Source organism: Cyanistes caeruleus, chromosome 23, assembly GCF_971803275.1.
Source record: "Cyanistes caeruleus chromosome 23, bCyaCae1.hap1.1, whole genome shotgun sequence".
NCBI classification, from domain to species: Eukaryota; Metazoa; Chordata; class Aves; order Passeriformes; family Paridae; genus Cyanistes; species Cyanistes caeruleus.
Window position 1 is genome coordinate 3,124,931 of NC_141723.1, and position 20,249 is coordinate 3,145,179.

Here is a 20,249-nt window from a genome sequence, read left to right on the forward strand (position 1 = left end):
TGATATCCAACCTGAACCTCCCTGGCACAGCTCCAGCCATTCCCTGGGTCCTGTCCCTGGTCACCAGAGAGAAGAGATCTGTGCCAGCCCATCCACTGCCCATCACAAGGAAGCTGCAGGCTTCTGTGAGGTCTCCTCTCGTGCCTGATTTCCCCCAGCCTCAGCCTGAAGATGCTGTGCCTTGCAGGATTAACACATCTCGAGATCCACTGACGCAGAGATGCTGCAGGTAACGGAAAAATGCGATTCCCTCGGACACAAACTCTGACATCCTATCTTAATCCTCAGCTGCAACAGGAGCGCTACCCTGGGATCTCACCCCGTGTTATTAAAGCACTCCAGATGGTTTTGATGGGGAAGAGACATTCATTGTGATACCCCAGACACCAAGCTGACATCTCAGCGGCTGCGGGAACATCACAGAGAAAATCGGTTCCCCACCAGAGTGTTTGTGCAGCAAGAGGGAACTCGTGAACTGAAGCAGAAAATCCTCCACGACTGCTCTAGACTAATAATTGCCCAAACGCCGGGTGGTGGCAAAAAAAAACCAACCCACAAAGCGATGCCTGGCTTTGAAACGAGCCCTGCTCCTCGACCCGGCGGCTGTTCTGTCCCCCGAGGGGGCGAGTGAGGCTCTGGACACGGTGTCCAGCAATAAATGAAATGCCAGCAGAGCCGCCTGCCTCAGCCCGGGCACCCCGCGGGCAGCAGAGATGAGCTCGCTCCGGCTCTCCGGCCTTTGCTCCTCTCCGGTCCCCTCCCGTGCATCCATCCGCACCGCCTCTCCTCCCATCCCGGCCACCTTCTCCTCTCTTCCTCCCCTCTTTTACTGTCCCCCTTCCCAGGGGTTCTGCTTTCCTCTCTCCCCTTGCCGCAGCGGCGCAGGGGGACACAGCCCGCCTGTGCAGCCTGCTTATTTACAGGCGCTTCTCCCTCTCTCTCCCGGTCAGAATTCCAAGGGATCAAAGCCAGCCGGAGCCCACCTCGGACTGGAAAGGCGGCCAGGCTGCTCGTGTCACCACGATGTCCTTGTACTGCTCGGGGGCTGGGCAGGAGCAGCAAAGGGAAGATGCCTCCAGGGAGGTGCTGCAGGATGCTCTACCCCAGCTAAGGCTGGCTGCTGGGAAGCGTCCATCCCACTCCCAGAGCCACCTTCCATCCTCACCCTGCACCGGGCTGCCCAAAGAGATGTCACAAAATCACCGTGAGTGAGCAGCGAGCCCGGCTGTGAGCAAAGGACACAGGGAAAGCTCCCAGAAGGGATGGATGAAGGGGAAAGGCGAGCCCCGGTCACAGCAGCCTAACCTTCAATCACCGCCAGGCAGCCGCGCTTGGCTGCGAGCAAAATAAAAGCGATCGCTGCGGCCTTTTAAAGAGCAATATAATCTGGGGTGATTACCATACAGAGCGGCACGGAGAGAGCTCGGCACAGCGGGAGACTTATGAGGAGTTTGGCTGCTCCGCAAAGCGCAGGCTGGTGCTTTTTGAAGCGTGCTGGCAGAGCATCCCCGGCCCAGCCGCGCCTGGCAGCGCTGCCCGCTGCCCTCTGCGGGCACACTCAGCCCCGGGGAGCCGGGGAAGGGTTTCCATAGGTGAGCCTAATGAGGCCGATCATCGGCTGATGCTGCTTGGCAAAACGCTGCGGATATTTTGCTAATTTACACCACCAGAGAGTCCTACCCCATTCGTTATCATTCTGGGGTTTGGGCACAAAGCTTTGCTGGCTTTGCTTCCCTCTCCTCCACACCCTGGACTGTTTCCCCCTCTGCACCAGCGAGGCTGGAGCTGGTCCCTCCTGCCAGCTCGTGCCAGCACAGATGATGGCACACACTGCACAAAGGGAGGAAAAATAATAACCAGGACCAAACCACTTGGCAGAGCAGTGCCAGAGCCATATTCTGTCTCTCTCCTTCACATGGGAGATGAACAAGAACCTTTTAGGAGACCACTCGTGTGTGTGGGACAGGGAGCCGCTTTTCTGGCTAAGAAATCCTGCCTGGAGGCAGGAAAGAGCATCACTTGAAGGGGCACCTGGGCATTAGAGGGCAATGTTTGGGGGAAATGAAGCTCATCTCCAGCCAAGAGCTCCTGTTTGAGCCAAGCTCTCCCAAGGTATCCACCTGCTGTGAAACCTTCTCAACCACGTAGGTTTTGCCAAACCAAAGGCCATCAGAAATAACACTGTTTTGTGATGCTTTCACAGCTGCAATAATTCAAGTCACACTTCTGGAAAAAACCTGCCCCTGTTCCCGTGAGGTACGTCCCCTTTTGAGAAGATCTGGAGCTTGGAGGGCTCCATGCTCAAACAAACATCCCTGAATGTGACAGTTCCCCTGGGTGAGAACCCATCCCACCACCTGGCATTCAGGTACACAGTGCCAGAGAGGCCAAACTCTCATTTTTGGGGTCCTCTCCCTTCCACTGCTGCCTAAATGAAGACTAATGATGATGGTCCCACCCGTCCACACCGTACAAGAGCATCTCCTCCTTGAAGGGCAACAACACAAAGAGAGAACAAGCCCATTTAAAACTCTACTTTCTCTGCAAGTCAAGCCCACGTCTGACCTGGCAGTGAGAGAACAGCTCAAGTGATGATAAGGAAAACAGCAGATCAGGCAAATTTAGTCAGACTGGATTATGGGAGACCAGCAGTCTCCAGGTTCTCCATAGAAGTATAGTCAGGAGTCTGCGGTGAGCTGTTCCAATGAGAGGCAATAATTGAATTTGTTTTCATTTAATTTGAAGGACCTTTAATTAAAAGCCAAGCCTGTGTGTGCAGAGAGATAAAGCTGAGCACGTGGAGAGCGGGGGTAATTTGGGTGCTGAATGCAATAATTAATTGTAAACGTGGAGGTCAGGAGCTGGGCTCTATCTCCCTGCAATCAGCACGCGGCGCTGGCCGGCCGAACGGAATGGGCTCGCCAGAGCCGGAAACGCTTAAGTGATTTTTGAAGCCTTAATGGCAATTATAGAGCAGCGAGGAGGTTAATTTGCAGAGTTCATTAATCAGAGAAATAAACACGTCAGCGATCACCACGGAGGGGGAAGCAGAGGAGCCTGCCTTGGAGATGGAGAAGGCCGACCTCGGCACCGGGGCTCGTCAGGGACTGGGAATGGGGTTTGCCTCCTCGACTTGGGGTGAGCCCTGGCTTTTCACACTAACCACGAGCTGTGAAACCCATGGCTGCTCATACCAGGGCTCCTGCTAAGCAGAGCTAAATATTCCCAGCTCCACGAGGTGTTAACTGGATAACAAGACCACGTCGCTCTCCAGCTGGTAACTCCAGTCCTCTCAGTCCCGCTACTCCCCTGCAATCTCAGCTTCTCATGGGCTGGGACTTTATTGCTATTGCTGAGAAGCTCCTCAGCTTCTCCATAAACCTGGCCACCAGCTCTGAAGTGACAATCACTCACCCCACAGGTAAGAGATCATCTAAAGCCCAGCCCTCCCAGAGCATCCTTTCTCCAAATCTTGGAAAAATGGAGCACTGACACAGCACCTTCGATGTTATATCAGGACACAAAGAGCCTATTAAGGGAAAACACTTAGAAATAAAGAAAATGGCTTGAATCCTAATAGGCATTAGTGAAGTTAAGAGATGTGTGGCTTCCTGGACAAGAGTGGTGCATTGTGGAGGAAATATCTTGGCAATGGAGTAAGGACAGTCCCAGGCTGCAGCAGGACAGAAAGGGGCCAGGAGTCAGGGTTATCTCTGCTGCCTCACACAGCTCAGACAAAATAGAATTTGGCAGTGGGAGGAAAACCACTACAGGAGTGAAGGGGGCTGGAATCCACCCAGGCTGAGCAGCAGGAGAGCTTCAGCAGAATCCTGGGATAAAAGTAGAGCAAGTCAAGTCTGGAGACCTCCAACAGCTCCTCGTATTCCTGGGAATCTCCTGGCTTTCCTTCCCCTTCAGGTTAAGGAGAACAGGGTGAGGCTTTAGGGAGGAGCTCCACACTCTCAGGGGGGTTCTGGAGGAGCTGGTAGCCCCTTCCCAGTCTGGTGGCTCCTCCTTTCCCTGCTGCTATGGGACCAGCAGGAAAAGGATGCACACAGATGGGAAGGTGTTTCAGGGAGTGCAGCACCAAGAGCTTTTTCTCAGGCTGGTTAATTGCTCCCTGGAGAAAGGCTGTACTCTGCATTTAATTTTTTTCCCTCCTTCCTTCCTTTCTTCCTCACAGATTATTTCAGGAACCGATTTCTGATGCTTTTTTGGGATGTACCTTCATGGAAGACCTTTGCTTCCAAGGCAATGGACAAAAGGGCTCCAAACCCAGCACAGATAGGTCTTGCCTTGCTGATCCGTTCATCCTGGTACAATTAACATGAGCCAATTACTCCAGCCATTGCCTTGGCTCCTCTGCCTCTTCAGGCACTCTTATCCCGGGGACCTCCATATGGAAAATGAGTTTTAAACACCTCAACAGACTTCAGGGATTTGTTTTTACAGGAGCAGCTGTGTTCTTCAAAATATTGAAGAGTATCTATGACATCAAGCAGAGTGCCAAGCTGAGCACCTGGAGCAGGATAATCCCACACGCTGGAACAGGCTGGGAGGGGATGAGCTGAGCAGGAGAGCTGCTGAGAAGGACCAGGGGGCTCTGTGCAGGATGAAGAAGATGAGCCATTGCTATGAAAAAAGCGAAGAACCAGCCTCCAACTGCAAGGAAGCTGCTTGATGTCATGCTACTCCCCCCTAACTGGACCAGGGAGAAATGAATAAGCAGCACACACGTGTTCCCTGTGACTTTGTCCCCATGACTTTGTCAGTCTGTCCCTGTGAGCAGGTTCACCTCCTGCCCTTCTGAGCACTGAAGAGAATCCATCGTGTTACTGACGGGCAGCCCAAGGCCTCTCCTCCATGCCCATCTCCTCCTCTCCCCTGCTCCCACTAACCCCAAGTCTGGGGGCTGGCCAGGATCGGTGTTAAACTTTTCTGCCTGCTGGAACTGTGTGTAATTAAACATTTTAATTAAAATCTACAAGAGTGATTGCCCTGTCGTCCTCTGAAGGGAAGGCTAATCACAGCCCAATGAGTGGCTCAAGGACGTGATGCTGGGCAAAATTTTGGGTGGCAGCAGAAATGTCTGTAAAGAGCCAGGTCCTTACCCACACCTGAACAGAGCCAGAACCTGGCACAGACACAAAATCTGAATATGTGGAAGCTTGGATGTGGAGTCAGGAGGATGCAAAGCACCCAGGGAAGTGCATCACTCGCTGCATCTCATTCCTTCAAGGGATTTAGGCTTTTGGAAAGCCCTTCAAGAGCTGTTTCACACCACAAGCAGCCTCTGTGTCACTGGGGCTGGTGGTCCCCACCTTGCTCCAGCTCCATCCACCTTCCCTGATCCTCCACACCCTTTTCCTGCTGCTCTCCCACTCCCTGGCCAAGCGCCCGAGGGGCTGTGGAGGCACAGAGCATCCTCAGAGCGCTCACGCTGATTGCAAGTGAAGTGTTTGAGCAGCATTTCAAAAGTTTTCTCCCCCAATGCCCGTCAAGAACAAACAAAGTATTTGTTGTTGTTGGAGTAAAAAATTCATCAAAATAAAATAAAATAAATCAGGAGCAGAAATGCACACATCTACATTTGACTAAGTGGGGAAAGAACACACTCGGAAACTTTTTGATCAGAGCAGAGAGCCTCAAATCCTGACAGAGAAAATGTATTCATAATTTATTAAAAAAATAATTTATAATTTATTTTAAAATTCATCAGACTCCTTTTTTTTTTTTTTTTTTTTGCCTCCCTTCTGGCAAACAAGATTTTCTGTAATTCCCGAGGAGGGCAAACAATGGGGACAATATTGCTGAAGGCTTCTCTGCTTTCAGAGGTTGGGAACATGACAAGATAGAGCAGCAGTGTCAGAGACACCCCTGACCAGCACCTCTGCTGTCCTAACCCCTACCAGGGATGCTCCTGCATCTCAGAGCCTCTCTCTCCAATTCAGGAGTCTTAAAATAGGAGCCTCCTACCCTCCCTGGCTGCTGCTGGGTTCCACCACATCACTGGGATTCATCCAGTGTTCAACCCCAGCTCTGACAGGTGAAAAAAAGCAGCCAGGGCACAACGCTGCAGCTCAGATCCCTCCTGCTGGACTCCTTATCCGGGAAGATTATGAGGTTTACTGCTGCTTCTCCATTATCCTAAATAAAGCAGCCTTTCAAAATTGCTTCAGACATATTAGATCATGTACTTTTTACACTTCCAGAGACACTGGTTATAATATCTTTTTAACAACACTGGGCAGAATCTATTTTCTTCTTCCACTGAGCTGAAAAATACTGTTTTCTCAAGGAAGAAGAAAAAGGAGGAGGGAAAAAAAAAGCTATTGATTTTGTTTAGGGTCAGAATAAAATATCATTGGAGTGGGTGTTGAAATCCTCAGCCACAAATTACTTCCAAAGTGACAGTTTGGGCTGTGAAGATTTTTCTTGTGAAATAAAACAAAACAAATGAAACATTGTGTTCTTCCTCTCTATGTACACGTTTGAGGTTTCCACCGGCTCCAGCTGGTTCCTGCTGGGTATATTTAGCGTTTCAATCTATTCTCTTCCCATTCCCATCCCTGCTGGAGCTGTTGCACGGCCAGCACCAAATCCTGCTGCCCAGATGGAGCGAAGCAAAGAGAAATGCCGTGGGTGGGATGTGAAGGGACGAGTCCCAAAGCCACAAGGAGAGGAGATGTTGTCCCCTCCGATGCCTGGGGGATGCTGTCAGCTCCCCCTTCTCCCTCCATCCTGCCCCTTTGCCATGCAGGAATGAGGATGGTACCCAGCACATCGTGATTCAGCATCCCCCTGGCCAGGACTGGCTCTTCTCACGCTGCTTTTGAAATCAAAAACATCCCCAGGAACCTCCAAACCCCGGAGCTCTCAGCCAGGTTTCACTTCTCCAAAGAGTCAGCAAATTAACCCCCATTTATATGCACAACCCACTTCCCTCTAATCTATCCATCTATCTCTGCTCTCTGCTGGTACAAGAGATGAGTATTGGCTTTAAATACAATAATTTCTTTATAAATAAAGAACAGGCAACACTTGTGAAAGGGAAACCAGATGTCTACCTCAGGCTTCTGTGCTTTCTGCTCCTCAGCATTGTGTGCAGGAGATGGGAACACGCCACCAGAATGAAGAGATCTGCAGGTCCCTGCCTCCCACTCTCAATTTTATTTTATTTATTTAGATTTATGCAAATGCAAAAAAGAGGTCACCTACCCATATGCTCTCAATGCCCTTGATGTAACTTTAAAATGCATCATAAAAATGCCCTGTACACTGCAGCATAATTCAGTAGCACACACCAGCAGGTAAGAGAAAAGCCAAAATCTCCCCCTGCTGCGAACAGGCACATTCCCACCCTGGCAGCACCTGCACAAACACAGATTTTAGCTTCCATCAGCTCTTCCCTTCCCCACACCTTCTGTTTAGGGCAGCCACAGCCCTTTTTCCCCCACACATCTGCTTCTCTGCTCAACATCTGTCCCCCAGCGGTCACTCCATGTCCCACATCACCATCCAGGAGCCAGTCCTGCCATCCCATGCCACAGCCAAAGGGAGCATCCCAACCCCACCACTGAATCAGAGCCCCTGTTCTTCTCCACCCTTCTGAGCATGGTGAGCTTAGAAACCTCTTGGTAGTGGGGAAAGGAGGAAAAATTCTGCAAAAGCATCAAAAAACTCATTCCAAAGTGTGCCCTTGTGGCACTGCCAGACTGGTCTGATGGAGCCAGGGCAGGATATTCCCTGCACACAGAGCAGATGTGGCACCAGGGGATGGTCTGGACCATGTTCCTGCTTGGGACACCGCCCCCACCTACACAGCCACACCTGAGCCACCAGCCAGCCCAAAACCCAGCAGCATTTTGGACAGCAAAGACCTGCCCATCATTCAAGCCACCATGAGGATGTGAATTTTTACTTCCTGAATCTCACGGAGTCACCCCTGACCCAGCAGCAGCGCTCCCACTGCTGGCTCCAGCCTTTAAGATACCACAGGATTTCTCCACAGCAACTCTTCACGGTTCCCGGCCATTCTCCCTTGGGAACGCGTGCAAAGAGTGAACTAATGAGTCTATTAGACTTAATTAAGCTAATGTGAAATTATTTACTTAATCTGGGAAGATCTTATGATGGTGAGAAATCCCCACAGACAAAAGCTTCCAGCTGCCTTGCATGCCAGGCGAGGACAGAGCAGAGGCTGTGGAGATGCTCGACCTCAGGGCACGGGGCCAGTGTGGAGAGGGGGCTCAGCCACCACCACAGCCCACAGCACCTGGCTCTTGCTACTCCAGCATCACCAGGAAAACCAGCCCAGAAGCCCCAGCCGTGTTTCGCCTTCGTTTTCCAAATGCACAACTCTCCCTGGCCAGCAAACCCATCCAAGGCTGGCAGCTGGCAGGGAAAAGTTTTCAGGAGTGGTTGGCCCCTGTCTCCCATGGATGGGGAGCATCGCCTATCCCACAGCTCCTGCTGAGCCTCAGCGTGGAGCGGGAGCATTGAGCAAAGGGGATTTTGCTTCGTGCTTTTTCCTGGCTATTTTTTTATTTATTTATTTAATTTTTTTTGCCTCCCTTAATGTAGAAAAGCTTAATGCTCGCTTTGAATTCCTAATACGACTGAGTTCTTTTTGCCACTTATTTTGTTTTGTCATGCACTACATACAATTACACATCTCTAATCCGCAAATCCTCCCCCGACGCTGGAACACGTGCCAAGCCTTTCCTTTCCACGGCCGCTGCATTAAAAGCCTTTGGAGACAAGCTGACATCACAGAATGCCGGGATGCCCTGGCATCACCCACAGCCACCATTCTCCAGACATGGAAGATCTGATCCCCATGCTGCTAAAAATGTCCCATCCCCACCCTGACTGTCAGTGCTGCCAGGAGCCCCCGCCAGGACTAAATCCCAGACCCCTCCATCCTGGCTAAAGGAGCTCGGCTCAGCATCTCTGAGACAGAAATCACATTTTGTAAATCTCCCACAGTGAATCAACTCCCCAGTCAGATATGAGCTCAGCAAAAACTGGCAGGCAAATGATCTCATTAATAATCAGCACTATCAGGAGTTTCTGCTTCTCTCAGGCAGCCAAAGAGGTGAGAATTTATCTGGGAATGGGAGCACAGCTACCTGGAACAGTGTAATTATTGCCCCAAGGTCAATCAGTGCTGGCAGGCCCTGCTCAAAAGTCAGGCCACCTGCAAAGGGGACAGCAAAGCTGTGGTGCCTGCCTTTCAATGTCTGTGCTGGTTCAGACCCAGTTCCTCATCCACAGGAGTGACTCCTCCACCAAATCCAGGGAAAGAGGAGCTGAAAGCCCCCCCAGCACATAAACCATAGTGTGGGCTCTCACCTGTGAGCATCAACCCCTCAGCCAAGCCTGGAGGGGACCAAGGGCCTCCCTGCCAACCCTGCTGTGACACCCAGGGCATTTCAGTGAGGTATCAATGAGATTCAGTGAGATATCAATGAGATTTCAGTGTGAGATTAATGAGATTTCAGTGAGATATCAGCAAGATTTCAGTGAGATATCAATGAGATTTCAGTGAGGTATCAACAAGATTTCAGTGAGAGATTAATGTGATTTCAGTGAGGTATCAATGAGATTTCAGTGAGGTATCAATTAGATTTCAGTGAGATATCAATGAGATTTCAGTGAGGTATTAATAAAATTTCAGTGAGATATCAATGAGATTTCAGTGAGGTATCAATGAGATTTCAGTGAGAGATCAATGAGATTTCAGTGAGGTATCAATGAGATTTCAGTGAGATATCAATGAGATTTCAGTGGGGTATTAATAAAATTTCAGTGATATATCAATGAGATTTCAGTGAGGTATTAAGAAGATTTCAGTGAGATATCAATGAGATTTCAGTGAGGTATTAAGAAGATTTCAGTGAGATATCAATGAGATTTCAGTGAGGTATTAAGAAGATTTCAGTGAGATATCAATGAGATTTCAGTGAGGTATTAAGAAGATTTCAATGAGATATCAATGAGATTTCAGTGAGGTATTAAGAAGATTTCAATGAGATATCAATGAGATTTCAGTGGGGTATTAATAAAATTTCAGTGAGATATCAATGAGATTTCAGTGAGGTATTAAGAAGATTTCAATGAGATATCAATGAGATTTCAGTGAGGTATTAAGAAGATTTCAGTGAGATATCAATGAGATTTCAGTGAGGTATTAAGAAGATTCCGATGAGATATCAATGAGCAGCGAGGCTGCAAACAAGTCTGAGAGTTTCCCTCCATCCAAAAAGCCTCACTGCAGCCTTGGAGCATCTCCCAGCCCCTCTCAGGAAAAGAAGGAGTAAGAGAGACATCAATTTCCAGAGCTCTGCTCCAAAATCCGGCCTTCGCCTTTGAAAGAGTAATTTATTCAAGCTGCTTTATTATTGCAGAGCCCAGCGTCGACGGGGGATTATGGAGAGGTCACAGCTGGAGCAATAACAATAATAAGAAAAAAATAGTGAAGTCGGGAGAGTATCTTGTGTGAGTTCACCATGCTGCAGGGACTCACTTTTTTTGGAGCCACGGTGTTGGAAAAGCACAGGAAGAACATCCCACGTGCCACCAACTTAACACAAAAGTGGCATCCAACAAATCTTTGGGGGAGCAACAGCGATGGGGGCTTCACACCCCCTCTGTTTGTGAACCCAATTAGGCATATGTTGAGGAAAGGGTGTATGTATATTAGATTTTAATTAAGCAGTGTTAATTATAATCTATGAGATGTGCTTACTGCTTATCTGATAATTATGAGAAAGCCAATTTGGCTGCTGGCTTGTGACTAATTAAGAGGAATTAGTAATGATAATTATAGATTTAATTTTTGTTTGCCTTTATTGGCAATGGGGGGGAAAGTGGCTTCCAGGGCTGGGTAGGGCAGGAATGGGAAAAATGATGGGAGAAGGTCACCATGCCAGGAATTTGGCCCACAGAATTTGCTCAGGACTTCCCAGAAAAGGGGGATTTTTGGTGAAAAAACCCCAATCTGGCACTTAAAAATAGTTTTGCAGGAAAGGCTGATGGAAACAAAGTTCTCCTAAAAAGCAGAAGTTTTGTGGAAGATCCAGCTGGGTTTTGTCAGCTCATTGCACAGGTAGCCAGAGCCTTTAAAAAGAAGTTGAAATCTTGGGCAATTCAGGGAGTTTGACTTTTCCAGCCCACAGGGGGAAATTCCCTGGGGATTTCTTCCCTTCCTTCCACACTCACCATGACCCTGACTCCTGTTCTTAAGAAAAAGGGGACTGTTAAGCACTTTTTTGTTGGTTTTTTTTTAATTTCCCCAGAGTAAATTGATAAGCTACAAAGTAAACACCAAATTCTGCAAAAAATGCCAAATCCCTGGAAATGGGACTTGCATATTTTAAACATGCCCACAGGTTGCTCTGCCTGGCTTGAAATCCTTGAAATATTCATTTTCCGCCCTTTCTGAGCATGCACTGTGCTCAGAGGCTGCCAAATTGACCCAAAACATAAAAGCAAAGCTTTTGTTTGAGGCAAAGGATGAAAACACAGGGAAAAAAAGGGGGGAGGAAAAAAAAATATCGCAGCTGGATTTTTAAAAGGCCCAGCTAAACTTGCAGCTGCACGACAGCACGTGGAGCTGTGCAAGCTCAGCTAATGATAATTAAATCTCCTGCTGCAGGGGTGAACAGCAATTTCGCGCTAGGTCTGCTGCCCGGGATGAGAGCTCTCCCGGGAAAAGCCACGGCAGCAGCACAGGGCCGGAGGCTCGGACCACGGAGATGCTCTGCTCGCTTGCCAGGCAACACCCGGAGCTGGGGATGCTCTGCCCGGCTCCTTCCTGAGAACAGCATCTCACATCTCCAGCGCTAAATAATACATGGTGATCCCAGGGATGAATTCCAGGCGGAGCTGAGGGAAGACAATGCTGGCTGAATGCATTAAGGCAGCGGCCCCGGTGCAGCCGCGCTCATTCGCCAGGCCCCGCTGCACAGGGGGGTCCCCGCTGCGGCACCCCCAGGTCCTCGGCGAGGACGGCTCCACGCAGGGCTGAGCAGAGAAGAAAGAGCCTGACCTGACTGCCAAGTGGCTCTTTGCATCCTGGCTCTTTGCATCCTGGCCCTGTGCATCCAGAGCCAGGGCACTCCCGGGATGCAGCCTGGGGAAGGGGCTGTGGGGCCGGAGCGCTGCTCTCTGTACACCGGCACAGTCCCCGGCACTGACAGAAATAGATTCTTTGCCCAACTCCAGCTCAGCTAAATTTGGTGCCCAGCCCCCCCAGATCCAGGGAAGCAGCACAGGGCCATTAGCCAGATCGCTCGTGTCACATCAGGAAAGCGGCAGGCAGGGACACAGCGTGCCAGGAGCCGGCTCCTGAGGAAGAGGATGGCACGCAGGTGATGCTGCTTGCTGGAGGAAGCAGGAGTGAAACAAACCCCAAGTCCTGGCTGCCTGTGGGCATTATTTGCCAGATAGGCTCTTGCCCTGGCCTCTGTGCTGGCTGGTTTAAAGAGATTAAATGAGAGCAAACTCAGAATTTCTGGGTTTTTTTCCTTTTTTTCATTTCAGCAGCTACTCAAAAATAGGCTTGTTTATAGAGGGAGAAATTCCCCACAAGTCACACATTATCCAGACCAAAAAATACTGCCAGCATCAGCCCGAAGTGACTAAAACACATGCACAGATGGACAAAACTTGACCTCATTCCTGATGATGTTCAGAGTTTGTGCAGCCATGGACATCCCTACAAACTCCCCCCAGGGTTTCCACCTGGGATCCAGCAGCACATCAGGGTCCATTATAATAGGGCATCACCCTTAAGTGCATTTGCTGAATCAGCCATACCAGCTCCTGGATTTAATTTCTGCATGATACATTAAATACTTTCCCTTCCTGTCCTAAAGAGCTGTGGGATGCACCGGGATGAACACAAACGGTTTTGGCTCTGACTTGATGCTCAGTTCTGCAAGGGAAATGCTCACTTGGAATTCCCTGATGAGCAAGAGAGCTAAGAGAGGTCAGTGCCCAGCCCTAGAGGGATAAATAATACTCCAGCTCCATGCCAGGACCTCCTGTTGAACACTTCCACCTGTAGTTGGCAAAGGATGAATCACTGAGTGCTTACCCACCCCTCTGAAATGAGGAGTAATGGGGTTTTAAGAGAATAATGCTTCATAACACTTGGCATTCTGTTGGATAAGGAAAAGACAAGGCAGAAGCCAGGAGCTGATAAAAGCTACAGCTTGTAATTCCACTGCACCTTCTCTACTCAATAAATGGGTTTCAGTCAGAGCATCTCTTCCATCCAACCCAAAAAGGACCTGAAGGGTAAGTTGATTGCATTGATCGTGCATGCATTTTCCCGGCAGGGAAACTGGCCCAGTCCCTGGCTGCTCCTGTCCAAAGTACTCCACTTACTTATTACGGGAATATCGCCAGAGACTCCAGGGCCAGGGAGCGGGACGCTACGGGGAATTCATCGCTCTCTGCGTGCTGGGAACGTTAAGTGGGAAGGCAGAGCAGGGGGGTATGGCAGCAGCTCAGCTCAGCCTCTTCCCCATCGCAGCCCCTGGCAGCCAATCACTCCTGCCACGGCTTTTGGCAGCCCGTGGGATCCTTCCCACAGGACTGTCCTTAACCCTTGTGAGAACAGGAGGACTCCACGGGGCAGAGCAGCATGGATGTGCTGAGACAAACTGCTCTCAGGCTGCTCCTGTCACCACTCACACCTCATCTGTGCGTCCTCCAGGCAAGAAACTCCCTCTCCATCCTCCCTCAGTCCCTACACCAGGCTGTGACACTGCCCAGGGATCCAGCCCTGAGCCAAAACATCTCCTCTGCTGCTCCCCAGCTGCCCACCACTGTAGGGCCTGCTGGTGTGACCATGCCCACCCCTAAAATCCTGCCTGTCTTCCCCAGGGAAGAGTGTAAATCCCTGGATTTGTACAAAGCACAAACTCTTCTCAGTAAGATCAGCCCTTAGGATCCACTGATTGGAGGGCACTGCCATCCCAAACCAGCCACAGGAAAAGCTGCTGAAACAAGGGATCAGGGCTCAAATTCAGCATCAAATCCCAAAATGGGAGCAGAAGGCATTGCACAAGCTCTGTGTCTCAGCTGTCATGCCCTTCACCTGCTCGTGTCCCCCCTAAGGGCTGGCACACATGTCCAGGAGGTGGGAAGGGGACATCCCAGGGCAGCAGCAGTGTCTCTGCTCCACTTCAGGAATGACAGGCAGGACACAGGGCAGGCTGGCAGCTCCCAGCAGCACTGCCCAGCTCGGGAGATGGGCTGGGGTACCTGGGTTTGCTAATTAACCCCGAGGCAGTGCCCTGCCCACACAGCACCGCTCCTCCAGCAGAGCTGCCCCCACCTCTCCCGGCAGGAGGCTGAGCCGTGCCTCGCCAGAGTGTCTTCGAAGGAGAAGGCTATCAGCTCCAAACAGCCGAGACCTTTAGCTCAAATCCATTAATCCTCTTTATTAAACCCGGGTCACCTCTGAGTCCTGGCAAATTAACCAGCATCTCCCCACTGCAAGTACATCAAGAGGAAACGCGCTGTACAGCGCCTGTAATTTTCATGGACCAGGGCTCTGAGGTCAGAGGGCTTCCTAGGCTCCAGTCTCTGCCTTTGTCAATTTAAAAGGGAACATCGGCTCACGCTTGTATAAATTACGAGAGGCAGAGCAGGGGCCCGGGGTGCTCGCAGGGCGCTCCGCCAGCTCCAGCCGTGCCACTGCCCCCTCTCCTGCCCAGGGACAGTGAGGCCATGAGCACCGAGTCCCCCTGGGGGGGAAAATGGGGCTGGGGACATCCTCCAAACAGCTGGGCAGGCAGGGCACCGCGCTTGGCATCCTCCAAGGCTACCTTGGCCATGTGCCTTCTTACCGCCTCTAATAAATGGCACATCCCTGGTGCCAGCCCAGCTGGGGAGCCACAGAAAGGGAGACTGGAAGGGCTTTGCTCCAGCTCAGAAGTGGGTGGAAAATTGCTCCCTTGTTGCCTGAAATTTCACCATTTGAAATATCTCCCCCTTTCTGCGCTGTCCTGTTGGAGCCACTCTACTCTGAGTGCTCACCAAGCCAGCACCAAAGCGAGAGCAGCTCTGGTTCTGAAGAGCCAAGGACATTTTGCTGGGCTGGGGAAGACCTGGGGCCAAATCCCTTATAAAAACTAATTATACACCCACTAGAAGAGCTACAAAAGAGAAAGCCAGCCCAGCCTGCCCTGGGGAAGAACTCTGTGTGGGCTGAGGGATAAAGGCAGCACAGGGATCAGAGGTCGCAGCATTCCCTTCCTCAGATGGGTCTCCTCCTGCTCCTAGAAACAGCATCCTCTAGATAAACAAGCTTCCCAGAGCCAAGCAAAGAGCTCTCCTACACTGTGAGTGAAGATAACAAAAAAAAAACATTTTTCATGGGGAAAAAAAATGTGGGAAAATTTCCAAGCAGCTCCTTAAGAGCTGTAAGCATCACATCTATTCCTCTAAGACAACTCCACACCTGGCACTTCCCAGCACACTCTCCATCCATAGCTTTACCACGGGGCTATAAATCCACTGGCTTTGGCTGAAGCTGCAGTGCTTTTACACCAGCCTAAGCCAGCAGAGGCTGAGCTGGGGGACCACGATCCAAAGGCTGGGATGTTCACCCTTAACTCAGTCTAACAGCATGAGGAGTTTTCAGCCTGGGGTTGATATACAGGTAGGATTAACACACAGCACTTCAAATCTCCCAGCCATCAGCTTGTATCACAGCTTTAGTTTTTTATTAAGAACACCACTTCTTGCTGTATTTAATCACGGCAAGGTCATTTCAGTGACAGTTGTCAGCATCCTGGCCAAGGAGCCAGAGGAGCGGAGCCCTGGCCTGCTGGCCAGATAAAAGGAGGAGATGCTGGGTTTCATTTCCTTGTTTTCAATTGAGAGGTGCCCACCTCGGTGTGCAGATTAAGGTGTGGGTGGGCCAGTGTCAGCCTCCCATGGGCAGAGATGGGAAGCTGCTGCTTGCTCTTCTCATCAGGAGCCCCGAGGAGAGAAATTGCATAGTTCTCCCTGCGGCCCTCTGCCCACCTCAAACCAATTTCTGCTCCTTTTAATTCAATTCAGCTCCTCCTGACCCTGGCTGGCTGGAGTTGCAGAGTTTCTCTCAACAGATAGCACCAATTACAGAGGTGTGAAAATGGAAGGCTTTCAATTCGGAGAACAAACCCAAGAAACTGGGACTTTATTGAACTGAGAATCAAGGGGTGGGGAAGGGGGAGCAGGCAGGGGCATGGGCTCAGCAATATCACCTGTGCTCGCTCTAGAAACAAAATTCTGGGGCTGATCCCCCCACGAGTGAAGGCATCCCCAGGGGCTGGGGTGGTAAATGCCAGGAGAGGTGCAGGTTCAGCTGATGGCACCTGGAGATGAGGGGTGCAGAACCCAGCGCTGCATCCCTGGCACGCCGCCTCGCTTGGGAGCGGCTGCGTGCGCGAGCATTCCCCAGCGGGCTGATTCCCGACCCTCGGAATCAGATCAGACACATCTGACACAAACTGAGTTTGCTTCCCCGCAGCAGATCCTGGCTGGATTCACTCTGCAGCATCTGATCCAGCTGTTAGGCACAGCAGCACCTCCCTCCACACCACCCTTGGTGGGACACCACTTTCTGTCCTCCCACAAAGCCAAGGACTGTGGGTCAAGCCTCTGGAAACACAAGTGGCAGCATGAGCCTGGTCAGATCTGGGTAGGAGGGCTCTGGCAGGATGGTGGAGATGCCTGACAGCCTCAGCAGCGAGATCAGCACATGGACTGACTATAAAAACTGCACAGTACAGCCTGTGATGATCAGAGAGTCCCCAGACAAAAGCAGGAATGTTCAGTTCATGGGAAGGAAGCAGGGATAAGCACTTTCCTGAGCTGAGCTCACTTAAGCTCTTTGCCCAACATGCCCTGATGCTAAAAAAAAATTTTAAAAAGCTGAAGTAAGAAGTCCTAGATGCCCAGGAGAGAAAATGGGGTTACTCTTATGGGAAGCAGAACCACTGAGTAGGGTCCCCCACCATCTCTGGATACTTCCAGACACCTCATGGGCTGCAAGGATACAAAAAAGCCTCCCCCAGACCTGAAAATTCCCCTCTCTTGTCCTGTCTCCACCTGGCTGGAGAGACCATCAGCACAATGTGCCAGCCAAGTCCAGGGACTCCCTTTAATCCAGACACTGGAGACTTCTCCATTCTTTTCCCCATCCCTGGAGATGTTCAAAGCCAGCCAACCTGGCTGAGTGAAAGATATCCCTGCCCATGGTGAGGATGTGGGATGAGATGTTTTTTAATTCCCTTTTAATTCCAATCCGTTCTGTGATTCTGTGATTCCCTTCCTCGATGAGAAAAACCTCACACAGCAAAGCTCTGCCTCCCAGGCCAACACACAAAGAGCAAGGGGGTCCTCTCAATCTGAATTCTGAGCAATTGCCCGTCCGGCTGGCACATCTGAGCAGGTTCAGCATCTCCTTTCAGAATCCCAGAACTGGGAGGCCACCAAAACAAAGCAGTGGCTCATTCCTGCCTCTCTCCCAAGAGTTCCACGACTCAGGGAACGCTCAGAGCGTGGTTTCCAAGCCCGTGCATGGCACCTCCTGTGCCTCCAGCCAAGCTGTGACCGCGGCTCCTCCAGCACTGCCCATAAATCCTGCAGCCCGGTAAACAGCGGAATTACGGCGTCCCGCCATTGCTTAGCTGCCTTTGACACTAATTGCTCTGCGGAGTGTGTGCAACTGGCAACACCTTATTAAAAGTGAAATATATTATACTGTCCACTTATTGCGACTTTATAAAGATAAAGTGTCCCGAGGATACGGAGAGGCTGGAAAAGGCAGCGGCTCCCGGCCTCGGAGCGGCCGGCGGATGCTGCAGCGCACGCAGCCGAGGCAGGGCAGGCATTGACAGGACAAATGTGTGCTCTCCGTGAAACTCCAAAGAGCATTTCCATCTGGAGACCAAGGGCTGAGTGAAGAGCGTGCTTGAGAATTTCTCCTCTGTTCATCTCCTTCTTTCAGCGCCGGGATCACCACTCTCAAACCACAGGGGAAAGACAAGCAAAGATGCAACGTGAAAGGGCAGAGGGATCAATCACGTGCTGCCCTCCTGCCAACCTGGAGAGGAGCAGAGGGTGCCCCTCAACTCACAAAGTCAGGCTGATCATGAATTCACATTTTCCTACTTCCAGACATCTGCCTGAAGTGTGGCACAGACTCTCCTGCCAGGACACAAACTGGGCCATCCAAGCTGGTGATGCTCCAGCTCCCTGCCAGCCCAGTACAGAGATTTTAGCACCCAATGTATTGATCCTGCACTCCTTCCCCTGTGTTTCTCAAAGCAGGAAGCTGAACTCCACTGTTTCACAAGGAAAAACGCACTTCAGATTTGGAGCTACAGCAAGGACACGTCTCTTAACACGTGTCTCTGCACATGCCTTGGGCAAGTCATTTTCCCTCTTTATTCCTTGGCTCCCCTGTCTACAAAAACAGGTACAATGAAATTTCTCTTCTCCGTGAAGTATTTTAAGATCTTCTGGAAACAACCACTGTATCACAGGTATCACCGAGTTTCAGTAATAAACGTTTTGATCCAGGCCCCCCGGCCTTGTCTCACCAGGTAATTTTGGAAGAATTTTTGAGTTTATTTTGAATTGATGGGCTATTTCTGGTTGGGAACAGGAGACAGGAGAAAGGCAGACAGAGGGGGTGACATCAAAGGCACTTCTGCAGCCTGCAGTGGTCACAAAGAGCAGAGAAGGCACAGAAAACCCACCCATGTGGGGTAAAACTCAGCTTCTGAGGACTTCTCACCAGTAAAATTGAGATGCTCCCAGGCACATCACAAAAGTCATTATGTCTACATCCCTCCTGTACCATGGAGAATACAGATAATATTATTTATCATTTTTTGGTCATCTCCCTTGTGGCAGAGAGGAGAGACCCACCTCCCACAATCCATGTGGTACAGAAACACAGCCTGCATCCCGCTTTGATTCCTGAAGGAAACGGCACGTCCTCAGCAACAGATTTGAAATATCCAGAGTCTTTGGTTCAACAAGTTCAAATCCAAGCAGGATCAATACCTTCTCACTCCTGAGGTATCAGCAGGTAATTGGGTATCGTGCAGTGATGAGTAACCTAGTTTGCTCAGAAACTGCAAACTTTAATCTTCATCCATTCCTGGTACATAGAATAGCGAGGGAGGAACAGATCAAAGGAGAACAGATCAAATTGAGCTGCATTTGGACCCAGATTGCAGAAAAAAGGACTTATTCTTAAGCAAAATGGCTCAGGCTTCTGAGGTTCAGCACCTTGAGAGATTTGAGTACAACACAAGGCAGAGAAGTTTCCACTTCTCCATTGCAGCCACCTGTGACCCCAGTGCCACCTCCCCCAGGGTTTAGGCTGCTCCTGAGCCCCCAGCTTGGGGAAGGAGGGGAGAGCCCTCTCCAAACTCACACACACCATCTGAGCACCTCAACATCTCCAAATATCCATGACTCCCACCCCAGCCTTCTCCCCTTTTCCCATTTCCAGCCCTGCAATGACCATGGCACCAGCCCTGGTGCAGGTGAGGAGAAGCTGGTCCAGCTTTCCAAGCAGGAAGGTCCTACCTTGCTGCAGGAAGTTCCCAGCTCTGCCAGGGAAAGGAAAAGTGCCAAGGTAGAATTATGGGCAGAACGAGACAGAAAAGCACCGGGGGCAGCAGAACGACCTATTTGACAGATTTCCCTGCCGATCAAAGCTAACTTTGCTGAGAGCTTCTGACATCTGATTAATTACGTGGCGCTGGCTCGCCTGAAAATCCCGAGTTTCCGGCAGCCCTCGCTTTTCCTTCTCACAGCCCTTGGCGGCCAAACCCGCTCCCCTGGTGCCAGCAGAGGAGGGGATGGCAGGAGGTGGCTTTGCCAAAAGTCCTGGCCTGTCCCTGGGAGGAAGGAGATAAGGACAGCTGGGGACAGAGCCCCTTTGTCTCAGGTGCCTTTTGTCACGGGGAGATAGGGGGAGGCTGCCGTGCGCTGACATTTCGGTGACCAAATTAAAATGCGCCGCCACAGAGACTAAATGTCATTAGCCTCATTAGAAGCGATCGCATTAAAATAAACAACCAAAAGAAAAATAAAAAATTAAAGTGGAAATTAGCCAATGCCATCAAATAAAAGAAATAAATGGGGAGATCCTTCGAGGACTGCGCAGCCGATGCCAACGGAGCTGTGAGCCGGGAAGGGGCACGGCGGGAGCAGCCAACATC

General features: G+C 50.6%; 1 protein-coding gene across 3 annotated transcripts in view; it reads right to left on the reverse strand.

Moving 5' to 3' along the window:
- The window catches only part of LOC111939343 (opioid-binding protein/cell adhesion molecule homolog), a 337,984-nt gene that overhangs the window by 266,852 nt on the left and 50,883 nt on the right, over positions 1–20,249 (reverse strand). The gene's annotated exons all lie outside the window — the stretch shown is intronic.